This window comes from Ambystoma mexicanum, chromosome 11, assembly GCF_040938575.1.
Source record: "Ambystoma mexicanum isolate Mex_15411 chromosome 11, UKY_AmexF1_1, whole genome shotgun sequence".
Taxonomy (NCBI): Eukaryota; Metazoa; Chordata; class Amphibia; order Caudata; family Ambystomatidae; genus Ambystoma; species Ambystoma mexicanum.
Window position 1 is genome coordinate 1067581626 of NC_090934.1, and position 16541 is coordinate 1067598166.

At 47.0% G+C, this 16541-nt stretch overlaps 1 protein-coding gene across 1 annotated transcript in view; it reads left to right on the forward strand.

The window, feature by feature from the left end:
- Positions 1 to 16541, forward strand: part of WDR93 (WD repeat domain 93) — a 640373-nt gene that overhangs the window by 82200 nt on the left and 541632 nt on the right. Inside the window, exon 2 of the mRNA XM_069624316.1 lies at positions 3779 to 4026. The gene's annotated coding sequence lies outside the window, so the exon portion shown is untranslated. The remainder of the gene's footprint in view (positions 1 to 3778; positions 4027 to 16541) is intronic.

Here is a 16541-nt window from a genome sequence, read left to right on the forward strand (position 1 = left end):
GTGGATTTATTAAGGGAATCGGGTATCGGTTCTTTATGGTGATTTGATTGAGACGGCGGTAGTCCACACAGGGGCGTAAGTCGCTTTCCCTCTTGGGGACGAAAAAAGATGGGACTGGCAGCAGGGGACTGTGATGGACGAATGTGGCCTATTCTTAGAGCAGTTTGAAGATAATCTTTGAGAGCCTGATCTTCCGTGGGGGACAAGGAATACATCCGACCACAGGGTATTACAGCGTCAGGGACGAGGTCAATGGGGCAGTCATAAGGTCTGTGTGGTGGGAGATGTTCAGCCTTTTTTTTGTCAAAAACGGTTTATAGTGAAAATCTCAAAACTAAAATCTCGAGAAAAAAAGCATGAATTTAAAATCTCGAAAAAAAAAATATCGAATTTTTTTTTCAATGCGTTTTTTTTCAAAATGGGGGGGTTCCCCCCAACCCCCCTTTTTTCATTTTTTTTTATTTTACCCCTTTTTTTACTTACCTGACCCCAAAAACACATAAATAAATAAATAAAAAATTCGATATTTTTTTTCTCGAGATTTTAAATTCGTGCTTTTTTTTTCGAGATTTTAGTTTCGAGATTTTGACTGACCACCGTCAAAAACATCCAAGTAATCCCGGTATGCCACAGGTATGCCAGAAGCGGTGATCCCCACGACATGGTTAGGAGTGTCGTAATCGATATCATGCTCATCCGTGAGCTGCAAATGGGCCAAGGCGCCCAAAACTTGAGAAGGGGAGGCCACTGACTCAGGGTATACCAGACAATGATTTTGGCAGTAGGGGGATTCGAATAGTACTTTGCTCTGGGCCCAGTCAACGACTGGATTGCGGGTTCGCAACCACGGGAGACCCAGGATGAGACCAAATTGAGGTGTCGTGATGAGATCAAATGAAAGGGTTTCTTTATGTTTTTTGTGGATAACGAGGGTCAAAGGGTCAAAGGGGCTGTCTGCTGCTTGATTGGGCCTGAGATGAGTGACGAACCGTCAACAGCTTGCACAGGTTCAGGCCGTCGTTTATTAAAAATGGGTAGGTTAAGTGAGGCAGCTAGTGCTATGTCTACATAATTTCCCGTAGCCCCTGAATCAATCGCTAAGTGAACCTGATGAGGAGTGTTGTCGGTGGAAATCAGAAGGGCCTGGATGTGCATGGGTCCCGATAATGTTGAAAGTGTTTCTTAGGGACGGGCCTTCCGAAAAACCTCTGCCTTAGGTTTAGGGCATCGGGGGCATTCCCGGACGTAATGGCCATTCAACCCGCAGTAAAAACAGGCGTTGGAGGTTCTACGGCGTTCCCTTTCGGTGGCTGTGATAGGGCTACGGACCCCGCCGATTTGCATGGGTTCACTTGTGGAGTCGTTGGTGTTTGGGTTTGAGAAAGGGACTGATTTTCTAGATTCATATCTTCTCTCAGCCCTCCGGGCATCGACCTGTAGTGACAGATCCACAAATTCGGGGTATTGTGCAGGCAACGCAGGCACAACTGCCAGTGCATCCTTCATAGCCTCATTGAGACCACGGTAAAACACCACAGCCTTTTTGTTTTCCGGCCATGCTGTCTCCACTGACAGTTGGTTGAAACGTGTAATGTAATCAACCAGCAGACTCTTGCCTCGAGTTAGTTCTAATAATTCTAGGTCCCGTGTTTGTGCTTTATGTCTGGTATCAAACACTCTTGTCATTTCAGTGATTAGCAAATCGAAATCGTATAACACGGGGCTATTGGTCTCTAGCAATGGGTTGGCCCAGGCGGCTGCTATGCCCCCCAGGTGTGAAAGTGTGAATGCCGCCTTCGTTGTAGAATCTGGGAAAGCTTGAGGGCGGCATAAAAAATGGAGTTTGCACTGATTTATAAAAGTGCGGAACTTACTAGGATCGCCCTGAAACTTTTCGGGAGGAGCCAGGGGGAACGGCGTGGGAACGTAGACCAGGGCAGGAGTTGGAGCGGGAGCAGGTGGATTCATCTGGGGAGAGCTATCCCCAAATTCAGAATCAGGAGGGAGTGCGTGGCGTTCGCTTTGTATGGTGTCAAGTCGCTGATGAATGGCGGCTGTGGCAGCAGATATATCAGCTCTGAGAACCGTAATGGCCTGGACTAAAGCAGCCACCTGGTCCCCGGCGGCGGCATCCATAGCCAAGGCAGAGAGGCTTCTCAGTCTGTCACGCCGAAACCTCTGCGATGTCTATGGTTACCTCCGTCCCCAAGCACCAGTGAAGGAGAGATATTGAATACTCCTTCACCAATTATTGAGGCCACAGGTGTGAAGGGTCAGGAACACGGGTACCAGGTGCTGTAAGGAAAGAGCGGGTAAGTGTGAGTACAATGACAAGAGACTGGAGTTGATCAACAATAAAGGAAACAGAAGGGAAAACCTACCTAGTATGTAAGGTGAATCAGGATGGAGAGCCCACCACCTAGAACAACTGGAACTCAGGGGGAAGCATGAATGCTGAGGTCCACAACAAACTTGAGCCCAAAGGAGTTTCCAGAGGCAGTCCCAAAATGTTCAAAGCAGAAAAGGTCCAAGATCCGTGGAAGGCAAAACCCAAATGTTCAGAGCCAGAAGTCCGAAATCCGTAAAGAGCGAGTCCAAAGGTCTGAGCCCAAATGTCCAAAGTCCGTGAAGCTAAGTCCAAATACCAGATCTAAGGAGCAGGCAAAGGCAATCCAAAATCACGAGGAATCAAGGTCAAAAAGCCGGAATATCAGGATCAGAAAAACACAACGTCACTCGAAATGTGAGAACAGCTGAGAAACACGGAGGACCGGCTTCGGTGTACTTTTAAGCCGGTGCTTGGGTCACGTGATCGTTTTCTCATTGGACCACGTGAGTGGTGTTGCGTGTCACGTGACCCACGCAACCGGGAAGCAGCAACAGGATTGGCTGGGCGGGCTGCCTCTTTAATATCACGTGAGTGCTGCCTAAACACACGTGACCAGGAAGCAGGGCCAGTGGGGACCGGCCCTCCCCAGCGCCACCGCGGCCATAGTCTCCATGACGCCGCACGCCGCCTACTCCATGTGGGAACCCCGGCGTCATGGAATCTGAAGGGGCGCGCCGGGGGAGGGTTCCGGCCACAGGTATGGTGCTGCTGGGATGTGGCTGGTGTTGTGTGGGTTGTGCGTCTTGTGACATACGCGCTGGTCCTCGGCTTTTCCCTCTGTGCTGCAGCTCACCTCGATTACCAGTTATGAGCAAACCCTCTGGGCCAAAACCTGCTCTGGGAATTCTCAGCTGGTCCTGAAACGTTCAGCCCGTATTACCAGCTACGGGCATAGACTTTCCGGGTAAGACCCGCTCTGGGGTGTTATTTGCATCCCTTTGCCCTGTGAACCATATCCACGCCAGAAGCCTCCCTTCCTCAAATATCCTACTCAAAAGACTCCACGACGTCTATAAACTGGGTATTGCTTCAAGTGCACCAACCCAACCCTAGTGCGGCCCTCGTTCCACCCAGGCAGCATTCCCATACTAACCATCCTGTTTGTTATTTTGTCCTTCCGTTGTTCTGTTACTTCAGGAACCTTACCTAACCCATACTGCACGGAAGGGTGGAGGGGGGGGGGGGTAAGATTGATTTTCTCTTTTTTCCTCACATTCTAAATCCAACAACAGCAGGGTTCAGATTGATACAGTGTTCTGTCTTTGGTTCTCCTATAGGTATGCCCACCAGGTCCTTAAAGCCATAGTGACAGGTATATTGAATGTGCTTCTTTGCTGATCTGTTCACTGTTCTCTTGACTAGTGTTAATCTTTGTGTCTTTCTTTGCAGCATTGGTGTGGCGGTGTGGTTCTCCCCGCACTTTCATGGGATTAACACCTCTGCTTGTTTACCTTGAACAACAGAGGGGTGTATTGCAGGGAAGAGTTCCCTCAGGTTGAGGAGGCTAGGTTCTGGGTTAGCCTTAACTGGAGGAGAGGTTACTCATTACTCTGGCTGGCGAAACGGTGCAGAAGGTCGTCTGTCATCCTGGTCAGTTTCCTTGAGGTCTTCTATTCAACGCTCCAGCCCGATCGGCGGTGAGTAACATAATTCCAACGTGTCCAGAAGGGTTAGATGGCCTTTGTCAGCATTTAGTAGAATGTCCCATACTGATACACAAGCATAAGGAGAAATACTTATTTCTATCTGCCCACTAAATGCCAATGCCATATTTTCTAGTTTATCATCTTCTCTCAGGGAGAATGCCAAGCATACACTGGCCTGTTGGTCCTAGCAGCTGATGCTTTAATCCTTGCATATCTTATCACATAATAACATTGGAGCATCAACCTTTATGTGTCATATTTTGATATCATTGGAGGAATAGTGGAATAAAGTGATGGAAAGGTTACCAGAAAGAATATATATTTATTAAGAATAACTAAATTAATTTTCAAAAGAATTGCAACACAGAATCTTGTCACATGAATATGTTTTGAAATCAGTGGATTCCTAAATATAAAAGGGTCAATTACAAAGAAATTACCAGGAGTAAATTCTGAGTTTCCAAGGAGTGAGGCTATTTCATTTGATTCTCAAAGAAGTTACCAGAGTTTCTCTGACACCCGCTTTTCTCTTTCCATGAGTAAGTTAAAGTTGCTCCTGCTAACTTCCTTCTGGAGTGAAATGTCTCTAGGAGTAACTGAACTGTAAGACTCAGTTGCTACAAGTAATGTATTCGCAAATCAGTAATAATGAGTATTAGTACCCGGCGAGGGTAAATGAGCTTGTAACAACCAAGCTCATTAGACCTCAACGGGGCATTACCCAGCCAACAAGGCTTGGTTCACCGCTGCAGCCCCGGGTTCTTTTCACCAGTGGCCGCCATGGACAGGGAGATGGGACTACGTGTAGTTCCTTTTCCCTTTCCATGGTGGCCATTTTCTTTGTTTTGATTTTTTTTAAACTTATTTCAATGGCCTCCATGGAAAGGAAGAAGGGACATGTAGTCCCTTTTTGCCCATTCCTTGGCAGCCTTTTTTTCAGTTGCGAAACACAGACAGCTTCTTGCAACTGAAAAATGGACTATTAGTACTCCGGTCTCAAGGACCGGAGTACTAATGGCAATAAGCCCATTACAGGGACGGCATTACCACTTTAGGTAATGCCTCTGGACCATCATTTAGGCCCTCACTTCGCTCAGCCTGTAACTATGGGCCACGGAGCATTACCTGAATCGGTAATGCCCCCTGCTCCCTGCTCGGGGCTTATTGCTTAAGTACAGGCCTGATATAAAGATTCAACCCATTTAAAGGTTTTTGGAACCCATATGTATGAGTGGCTAGAGGTGAAACCCTCTAAATTCTGTGGGGTTATAAACCCTTCAGTGACTTGCAAAGTGGATTGTAACACTCCATAGATTTCACGGTAGGAAAACATTAATTAAGTGAAATAAAACATGTAATAGCACAAAACCAGTTAAGAAAATAAGGACAAATTTGCAGGACGCAACTCAATTTTTAATATGGAATTGGCAGCTAAGATTATAACACTTTTAATCACTTTGGCAAGTAAAAATATATCAAAACCAGTTCGATTTAACTGAAGTGGACTATAAGAAGGATGCATGATTCAAACCAATAAGGAAGAAGAAAGGTTGGAGACAAATGGTGTGGAGAATCTAGTACACCTGTTTTGTGGGCTCTCTGGAAATCGCTTCAGAGCAAAAGGAGACAAAGACATTTGATATTATTTCAATGTTTTCACAATTCAGCTCCACTGTTTGGAAGCAATGAAGGTCATTCAGAAGGATTTATGGATGCTAGGCAGCTGCAAATGGTTTTAGAGTACACAAGCTGGTACTTCATAGTTAAGATAGACTCCTTTCAGGTTCTAAGATGTCATGGAAGACAGGCAGGATCTTCCCTCCGGAAGGGTAGACTTTATCCTGCTTATTGTCAGTCCCATAGTTATTTCAAACACACACTCAGAGTGAGGGACAATGTTAGGCACGGGGGCTCTCAAACACTTAAGCAAATCACTCTAATTCTAATGAGTTGCGCTGGATGTTAGGCACTGTTTGTAAACCTCAAAGGAGTAGGCCTCAGATTGTTATATGCCGTTTATCAACTGAATCGGCCATCGTCTCCTAGGCTACTGAAGTCCATCATAGGGTTGACTGCAACTTTCCTAGTATAAGATCAATTACTATCCTCTCTTCCAGTCAGCAGAAGGCCATTCAGGCTTGCCAAGCAGTAGAGGGCCACAAGTGAAAACAAAATTCCTGCTTGAAATGTCCAACATGGTATCCAAGAACCTGACAGCGCTTGTCCTGTCAAAGCTTTAATAAATTATCTTTTCAGGCCTCCCACCAACATCATGCAAAAATGTGGAGTGGAAAGAGTCAAGCGGAAGGCTGTGGACAGGCCTCCCTGATCTGTGTGCGTTCAAAAGACTCCTCTTTATTTAATAGTCAGTGTACTTGGCAATGAGAGTGGCCTTGCTGGAGCTGTGGGGGGCTTGTGTCCAAAGAACATGTGTTTCAGGCAGTTGCCCTGGAAGTTCAGCGGACTAACATCTCTTGCTTCCCTAACAATTCAGGGCTGATAAGATAGTGTGGATCTGTTGATGCCTCAGACATACAGAACCTTATAAACCCATCCTTTCCTGGTTGAGTAGGATTGTTCTCAATGAATCTCTCAAACCTGTTAATCTTCTGTGATGGAGTCACCTGCTCGTGGGCCGTATGGGAATGCTGGGAAACTCTGAGCCCAGGGGAGGTGACTCACTCAGTGATGTGACTCCTAGAGGCAGAATACAGAGGTTCCATTGGAGCATCCCCAGCACTTCATTGTTAGCGTCAAGGGTATAATCAGTGCTTAGCAAAATGAAAGGTCCCCAGCGTGGTAAAGGAAATGTGTTTCATGGAGGTAAGGAATATTCCTGATCTGAGACTGAGAGTCTGAGATTCTAGCACTAGTTTTCCTGAAAGGAAACCTAGAGAAAATTGCTGCCAAAGCCAGAATGATGTCTGCAACACTAAAATGGTTTTTCACTGTTGTGAGCCCTGATCATAGGTTTATGCTATGTATGAAAGTTCAGAGTTGGCAGATGCCGGGTGCACAAGCTCCAGCATGGACGTGTAAGATTACACACACTATCTGCTTGTGCACTGCACAGTATTGCCAGAAACAAACAAACCCTTTGAGAAGCTGGTCTGTGGATCAGATGGACACTATGATTAAGTCCCCAAATTAAAATAATAGCACAGTATTTATAACTTTGGGCTGGAGCTACGGGCCGGACCTCATTGGAAATGAATGCACAACAACTACAGAAGGCCACTAACACCAGCTTAAGAAAAGGGGAGGATTTATACCTATTTAGCCTGGACCAATCGTTGATCTTGAAGCGAATAACAAAACAGACCTGTGAACCAGAGTCCTCATTTTGTCAGTCTTTCAGTGCTTGAATATTTTTTTTTACAATCTCCTGACAGGTTGCATGATAGAACAGCTTACCTAGAGTGGTGCCAGAGTGAGAAAAGCTAATCCTGAAGAACGAGAGAAATCCTTCTGTTTGTCAAGACAAGAGGGCCAACGTGCGAGAGTAAGATCAGATGAAGGAAAACCAAGAGAGTTGCGCATCGGTTGGACAAGATAGGAGAGACAGAGCTTGGGAGTGATGAGGGAAATTGTTGGAGACACAGATTAGGTGAAGCTAGGTGAAGAGGACAGAATAGACTTGCTGATGACATTGGCTCAGAGACTGATGGGAGATGTGACGAATCTGAGGATGTCATCCTTTCTCTCCTAGGGGAAGACCTTTCCCATGGGGCAAAGGCGATGCGTCCACAGTACTATAGTCCCCTGCGGGTGGTACACAGAGGGAGGATCACAAGGGGTAGTTACCCCTTTATGGGTTTAGGGTCAACTATATTCAGAGAAAATGGTATGCCCCTGCATTAGTACCTCTATACCCCGCTCCAATTTCCAATCCTCCTCTCCCTTCTTTTGATGTAGCCAATATCTGTTATAGTCAGGTTAGTCAATCTAATATACGTGAGAAAGTTCAAATCTTAGAAAATGCAAAGTCTGTTACATCTGACTCTGTGACATGTACTGAGAAGAAGATGATCAGGAGTCCAAGGATCACTATCAAAAAACAGAATTAGCATTCTAGTTTACCAACAAACATGATTGGTAAAACAATTACCTTTCCCAATAGAGGAGTTTAAATGCCAGACAGCTGAGAGGCAATGGAGGAACGATCCTCCAAGGAGGAAACCGACAAGCTGTGTTGTGGCCAGCAGGACAAGAGATAGTTGGAGGGAAGCTAAGAACGGCAGAAGAGAAGAATGCGCGCACTGGTGAAACGCCCGGCAGGGAGGACGTGGCACTAGGAAGAATCGGACATCAGAGAAGCTGCTGACGGCTCAGACGAAGCCCTGAATGTGACTGGAGCCTCCAGAGAAGCTGCAGCCACTCAGGAAATACTGATACCTTCTAGTGGGAAGCAAACTGGTATGTGGGTTACCTGAATGGTGCAGGAGGTCCAGGGCAGCGAAGGGGTGAAGGCGGAGGCCACAGAAAAAGAGTCTGGTACCCTGGGAACCGAGTGCAAGTCTGGGACACTCACTCATTTGAAAGCCAGAAACTAAACATCAATCCGAACATTGCGAGTCTGGGACCCGCACACAAAGAGAGATAGCCTATGTTGGAACTGTTGATGTATGTCATTAGTATTAGGGACAGAAGTAGGTTTTTTGAGACACGATACGGACAGACTTTATAATTGGACATTCTGACAGTTTCATTAGTTTTCTTAGAGGCAGGTAAACCCCTCTTAGCTTTTGAGACAGAGAGGCATTTTTCAAACCCTTTTTCATATAATAAAAGTATCTGATCACAAACATGACACCACTCTGTCTGTGCCTTACTTCTGACCCCTCACAGAGACCATAATCCAAAATATTTAAAGTACAGAAAAGCGTATTAAGTGGTATAGTCCAGATCCTTCTAAGAGTGGCGAGGCAACCAACCCAAAGAAAAAACATGCTGCCTGTTGAAACCAATGGAGTTGGGATCAAATCCTACCTGTAGGTACCTGGAAAAGCTGGGAATGCCCACTCGACCTCTCGCACCCCAGTTTTGTTGTGAAGGTATCCCTCAGCCAAGGACAAGATTTGTCCCACAAAGATCTTTTCCAGGTAGCTGTCTGTTGTGAAGGTGTCCACTTGTCCTTTTATAACCAAGATGTCAACTCGGACTACTCCGAACATCAGGACCCTGAAAAGACAAAGATCACAGCCAGAACAAAGAACCCAGATATGAAGAGGACATCATCACTGTAAAAGAGTGTGCCCAGAGACTTTACAGACTGTGAGATACTTGCAGCATAATATCCTGGGTGTAAGCCTTTCTTTGATGTTTTTTGGATGTCTGACCTTTTGACTAGCCCCCTGCTCTGTACTATTCGTTAATTTGCCTACCTTGCACTGTTCTGTCATTTTGAAGTAGGCAGACAGAGGAAGGGTTGAAGTTAGGGTAGCTCAGAGGAGAGGTTGAAACCTGGTATGATTCGGATCTCGTCACCCTAAAACGCAAGTGCAGGGTGGCAGAGAGGAAATGGCGTGCTTCATGTTCATCCTCTGACAAACTGGCCTGCCGCCTGCTCCAGAGGCAATACCGTCTCTCTGTTCTCACCAAGAAGAGAGCCCTTATCCAAGCCCGCATCTCTGCGGCATCTAACAACTCGGCTGAACTCTTTAAAATCTGCAAGGAGCTTGCCAACCCTGCTGCAGTCTCTACCTCTCCTGTCCCCTCCCAGGCCCTCTGCACTGCACTGGCCTCCCACTTCATCTCTAAAACTCAGGACATCCTGTCCTCACTCTCCTCCTATCACCTCCCCCCTCTCTTCCCTGCTCTTCCACTGGCCCTTCTGCAGCCACCCCTCCTCCCTCCTTCTCTGCCTTTCCCCTTTTTTCTGCTGACGAGGTTTCCAGACAAGTCCGATCTATGAAAGTCTCGTCTAAACAGATTCACCCCTGTTCCTCCAAAACTATCAAGGACCACATCGACTCCCTGGCTCCTGCCCTGGCTGACTTTTGCAACCACTCCTTCGCCTCTGGAGTCTTCCCATCCCCCCTCAAGCACTCCCTTGTGCACCCTCTCCTTAAGAAACCCTCTGCCGACCCCTCCTGTCCGGCTAACTATCGCCCAATCTCCATCACTCCCTTCCTGGGCAAGCTCCTGGAGAAACTGGCCATCTCCCAGCTTAACCTCCATGCTGAAGCTGTTGATAGTCTGCCAATGACCTCTGCCTTAATGCTAGTAAGACTGAGATCCTACTCATCGGCACACCCACTCCCTCCTTCCCTGCAGCTCTCTGGCCGGCCTCTCTTGGCCCTCTTCCTGCTCCTACCTGCAAGGCAAAAAACCTCGGGGTCATCTTCGACTCCACACTCTCCTTCTCTCCTCATATATCTGACATCTCTAAGAAGTCACATTACCAGCTGCACCTCCTCAGAGGTATTCTTCCCTTCCTCTCCTTCCCCCAGAAGCTCACTGTCTCCCGAGCCCTGGTTCTCTCGAAGCTGGACTACTGTAACAGCCTCTATCTTAATCTGCCTGCCTCCACTCTCCGCCCTCTGCAACTCATCCAGAACAGAACTGCGAGACTTGTCCTTGGCCTCAAGCCCAGGGACCGTATCTCTCCAGGACTGAAATCTCTACACTGGCTCCCAGTGGCTGCGAGGATTAAGTTCAAAACCCTCTGCATTGTCCACAAGGCCTCCTGGGGCCAGGGGCCTAAATACCTTCAACTCTCTCTTCCTAAATATCTTCCTTCCCGAGCCCTACGCTCATCCGTCTCCAACTCCCTCAGGGTCAGCCTCTTCTCGAAGCAACGAGCTGGGGGTAGATCTCTCTCCGCGGCAGGTGCCTCCCTCTGGAACAGCCTTCCTGCCTCCCTGAAACTTGAGGAGAACCATCTCCGGTTCCGGAAGCACCTCAAAACCTTCCTCCTCACTTCTGCTTTCTCTCTCCCTCTCCCCTGCTAAATTCTTCACCAAAACTGCACTGATTCTGCAACTGGGCCACTCTCACCGACCTCGGTCCTGGGCCCAGTCACTCTTCACTTGCACTGCCTCCCTGGCAACCCCTGCACTGCGGGACTGTCTCTGTATCCCTACAGCCCCCGCCCCCCAGCACTTGTCTGCACTTACCTTGCACTTGCCACCAGCTGGCCCTATTTATTTATTGTTTTATTTCTATTCTACTTATTTGTACTGCACTCCCTCCCACCTCCCCCTTCCCCTTGCACTTTTTCCCTTCCCCCTACCCCTGCACTTGCGCGGTCTGAATGACACCTGGCCTAGTACGATCGTTGTCTGTCTTCCCCTTGTTCCCCCCTCCCTGCCTCGTCGCGCCTTGAAACACTTGTATATAGGCGCGTTACAAATGCCTTATCATATCATATCAAGAGGGGTTTCACCATCTTGGATTGTCTAAAGCTCCCCAAACTTCCCGTCACCCCTTCCCGCTTCTTGCAGACGAGGCACGTTGAGTATAACATCAACAGGCAAAGGACATTTGTTACAGCAGCCATGATTGAATCCCTAACAGGCTTGCTGTGTACCAATCCACTGAAGCATTTTGTCTATAAAAGGAGGGGAGACCATCACCTTAGTTGATTTATTTCAGAATGTCAAGACAAGAAGGATTCTTATTTTGACTGTTTAGGGGGATACCGTCTATCCCCAAACATCTCTGTCATAGAGGTGACAACAGAGACTTCCAAGCAAGAGGGAAGCTCTTGACCCTAACCATCCCCAGGACCTATGTGCGATGGCCAGCTGGGCTGACAAGGCCTACTGCAACTAAGACACTGGTATCGAGGACAACGCTCACTGGAGATGACAGAACCCTGCATGTGCTCTGTGCAAAGCTTCCTGGTTGCAAAGGGAAGACAAAAGGACTTACCTTGCCCCTGACACTCTGGACTGATTTTCCCAGAAAACACATAACTGAAAGAAGCGAACCCTGGCTTTCTCGGCAACTCCAAACTGTCTTGATGCCAGATTGGGCACCTTTGCCATCTTAGCTGCTGCAATGGAACCACCAGAGCCGGGTCTGATCTTGACTTAGCGCGCCTCCTCATCTCAGAGTCTCTGTATTTCTGCATCTGTGATTCACAGAGCTTTGTTTGCCACCAAAAAGCCTATCTTGATGCTGTTGCCCCCAAAAGCAAGAACCTAAGGTATTTGAAGAGACCATGTCTCCCTTGTCAGCCTTAGAGGACCCTTTAATGCCTTAAAGGACACTGGCAACCTGCAAAAGAAAAGCGGAAAGATTCTTAAAAAGGGAAAGAAAGAAGAGCAAGAAAGAAGGTCAGACAAAAAAAGTGTCTAGTTATTAGCAAATGGTGTTTTTGACTTCAACTTCCATCAGCAGCAACCAGCACAGTCACAGGTGAAGGATCATGGGAATTATAGTGCAAAACATTTGGAGAGCCGTATGTTGCAGACCTCCACATGAATTCAACGATGGGCTTGAGAGGTTTCCCAGCTAGGAGACATTCTGTCTGCTCTACCTCCCGTGATTTACTTTTAACATCAAGAAATCAAACCTAATCCTTACCATGCATATACAGTACATAGTTGCAGTGCTGGACATAACTTTAATGATGCCCTTCCCAACCCTCACCCCAGATCTCACCCTTTGATGTATCTGGTTACCAGGATGATCATGGACAATTTCAAGAAGAAGATTATGCTCGCAGCAAGGATCTTTCAGAAAATGTTGGGGCCTGACGGCCTAGTGTATTTATTTTATCCCTCAGGCAAGGCTTTTTAGCAGAAGGCTCCTGTGAGCACTCAGGTCCAGTTGTCAGTTGTAACCAGTTGACTGTGTCCCTGAACATCAAGTCCTCAGTGTGCAGCAGCCTGGTACCGAAATTAAGTTGCAGGAGGTTGTTATGGTGTGTGTGCGCCATTTGCACCGTTTCAGGCACAGGTCATCACAGATGCTGAAATGATGCGGTCAAATGCTTATACGAATGATCTGAAAGTATGATGTGTAGGGTCAGAAAGAGACACTCTGCTGCAGTTGCTGCAAAAGAAGATGATGATCCTGACGAACAATAACACTGCAATGCATTATGTGATCTGTGAGAAAACTGAGGGTATTCTCACTCCTATTTCCCATGGATCCTCTGTGCAGGTGGCCAGCAAAAAGGCCATTTTGGGAGGATAACCTGGGTGGAGGGTCTTTGGGGATTGGGGAGAGGCGAGAAATTATATCCCCCTTCACTAACACTTACCTACCCTACCCTCCCTCGGTCTTCATGGGATATTGTCAATCTTATCCAATTTTTCCCTGTAGTTTCTTTCCAAAATGTGAGAAGAGGAAGAGGCCTATTGCAAACATCACTCTAGTACTGCAACGATGAAGAGGGGCCTGGTGGCGTCCAGTCAGGCATGCCACACTAACAGGCTTACAAAAGGTCAGGCAATTGAGACTAACCCCCTGCATCTGCAACCGGTTGATAATGGAAAAGAGTATAAAAGGTGGATCCCAAAATCATACATGGAGAGAGAGGGAGAAGAGAATCCGTCTTGTTGGGACAAGACCAAGAAGTTGAGACGCTGGCAACGATCCCAGGATACCCGCAAGACGGATTTTGGAGGACTGGGAGCCCTCATATTGGAAGGTGGACAGGAGGTGCTGTCGTACAGCAGTGGAATGAGAAAAGACGCCCAATCCTGGGTGCAGCTGGTGCTGCGAAAGCTGGCGAGACCAGTGGGGATACCTGGACCGCGTGTGGAGTAGAGCTGAGAAGCTGCAGTGTGTGTTGTGACATGCCTGGTGAATGGGCAGTCTATTTTCCCATTCGGGGAGAAGACAAGTGGGAACAGTGGAAGCAGCCGGGAGGAGCTGCGAAGGACCGGAAAGTGTCAGAGGACACTGGGGATACAGGAGCACTCCAAAGGGACTGCAAATAAGTAACAATCCACAAGCACACATAAATGCTACATCTATTGAATACCGAACTAAAAGAAAGCTGCTATTTGAGAGAGCACAAGTAACTGCTACATATATTGAATCCCGAACTGAAAGAAAGCTGCTATTTGAGTAAACTATGATGTGCTGACTGGTGAATGAACACTCTATATACATATCAAACATCACACTGCCAGTTAAAACAGTTTGAACAGAAATAAAGGCATGTGAAGGATTGAAGAATTGTTTTGGGTATTACAAGTGCAAAGATAAGAAAGGCTAGGCTGTCAATTATAACTGCAAACGTGGGAAAGAGTCACAAGAATATTACATGACAAGAACTCGTATAAAAGAGTGTTACAAGGAATACAAGTGTGGAAAGTGAATACCTAAGGCAGAAGAGCCTATAAGGGGCCCACCAGTTTTGGGGAGACTTATGGTTATGCAACCTCTGATGGGTGGATTGTGCTGTCTGACAATAGTGCCTAGACCATTAACTTTCCTACTGTGGAAGTTACAAACATCAAGAATCAAGCCAAAGAAAAGAATAGGGTTACTGACCTGTGATGGGTGGACCATGTGGTCTGACAACTGCGCCTAGTAGACCAGGAAACCCTGAATGGTGAACACGCTGTAAAGAACTGTGAAACAATTACTGAAGCAAACGTCCAGGTGGGTCAAACGGACCTGGTGTTTTCTTTTGAACTTTGAGCAGAGGAAACCAACGTAAGCGTTATGTTAAAGTCTTGGGGAAGGGAACACTGAGAATCAAACCACTGGAGAACACTGTCTTGGGAAGGGAGTCCCAGGACCTCAGTTTTGTGTGAACTGTGCAACATTTGAACTTGGGGAAGGGAATCGCAAGACCTCCTCTTAATGTGAATTGGGGTACATTCAAACTTGGAGAAGGTAATTTCAGAATTTGACAAACACTAATGAAGACAACCTCTATTGGAACTGTATTGAACTTGAGATGGGGGAACTTCAGATAGCTGAAAATAGCTTAGTCTTTACTTTTGAACACTTTATTTTACTGAGAAGATTCCCACACCATGTTTAGTTATAGTTGTGAGGGCAAGCATAGGTTTTGACACAGACAGCCTTTTACTTTGGACTTGCAGACACAGACTTTCTTTAGATAGGGAAAATCCCACTATAGTATGGGGCAAGTTAGGCGCTAAAGCATCCTGATATTTTGCTGTCTGTGTCATCTCCCTTGATACCATGCCTGTCTCAAAGATCCAGTGTGTTGGAGTGGGCTCCTTGAAGCTTTTCACAGAGGCCTGAGCTCTGTGGTTGGGGTAGATTGCCATGAATATCTCGGTCCAGGTCTTCTATCTGGCTGGGGAGAATAATCTTGGGGGAATATGCTCTCAGCAAGAGGCAGTCAATGTCACTTGAGTGGTTTCTGGACTTAACAGTAGTATATCACGTCTTCCAGATGTGGGGGTCTATTGCTGGTGGACATGTTTGCAACCTACATCAGTAAGAAATGCCCACTGTTCTGTTCCAGAGAGGTCACCAGAAGGGGTGCACCCAGCGATGCCTTGCTGATCCCACAGAGATTCATGAGGCAGTGCACATCGCCTCCTATTCCCGCACTGCAGATGATGCAATTCTTGAAAGGATTGGTGATTCGCTATTTACTAGGGCTGTATTTCTAGACAGAGTGGACCTGGTTTGGTTTTTGCACATTGAGGACTCCACTGTTTGCGCCGATGCATGGTTGTGATGGGAAATTTCTTCAATTTAAGATGGCTTTTCTTGGGGCCATCACATTGGCTAGAGGAGTGAATGAACTGTTGGTCCTGTCGGCTGACAGCCCTTTCACACCTGTTACGAAAGACAGGGTGACCCTTCAGGTGAATCTTTTCTGCCTAAGGTCATCCGTGAGTTTCACTTCAACCTAGCCATACTGCTTCCGGCTGTCTTTCCACCCTGTCACCTTTCAAGGGCAGAGGAGAGGCTGCATAGGCTTGATCCTAAGAGGACACTTAGCCAGAACATATCCAGGTCTTATGAGTACCGAATGGTCAGGCCCCTGTTTGTTGCCCATGGTCATGCATTCAGGGTGGTGGCTGTGACCAAACTGACAGTCTTCAGTTTGATCGGGCATGCATTAGCATTAGTAATAAAACAGTACACAAACTCCTCCAGAGTGGATTGTGGCACACTCAACTAAGGATGGGCACCTGGGTCTGCTTTCTTGAAGGGGGAGGAGTGCCAATTCAAAAGATATGAATGGCAGCCGTTTGGTTGACCATGCACACTTTTACAACGCCCTATTGCATAGATTTAGATGCAAGGGTTGAACCTTTGTTTGTCAGGGCTATAGTGCATCAAATCTTTGGGTAAAGAAACCTGAATATGCAGACGAGATCGTATCCATTAGAATTACCGGTTACGTGCCTTACGGGTAATGTTGGTTCTGCAGATTTCTTATTGACCCACACTCCTCCTTTGACACTTTAGAATGATCCAGTCCACCTATGGTGGAATATACGTGGGTGAAGTCTGTTGCTCGGGCGGGCAGTATCACTTATACCCTGGACACTGCCATCTCCGATAGAGCCCACAAGGCATCCGCCCACGCTACTGTGGGTATGGGTGAT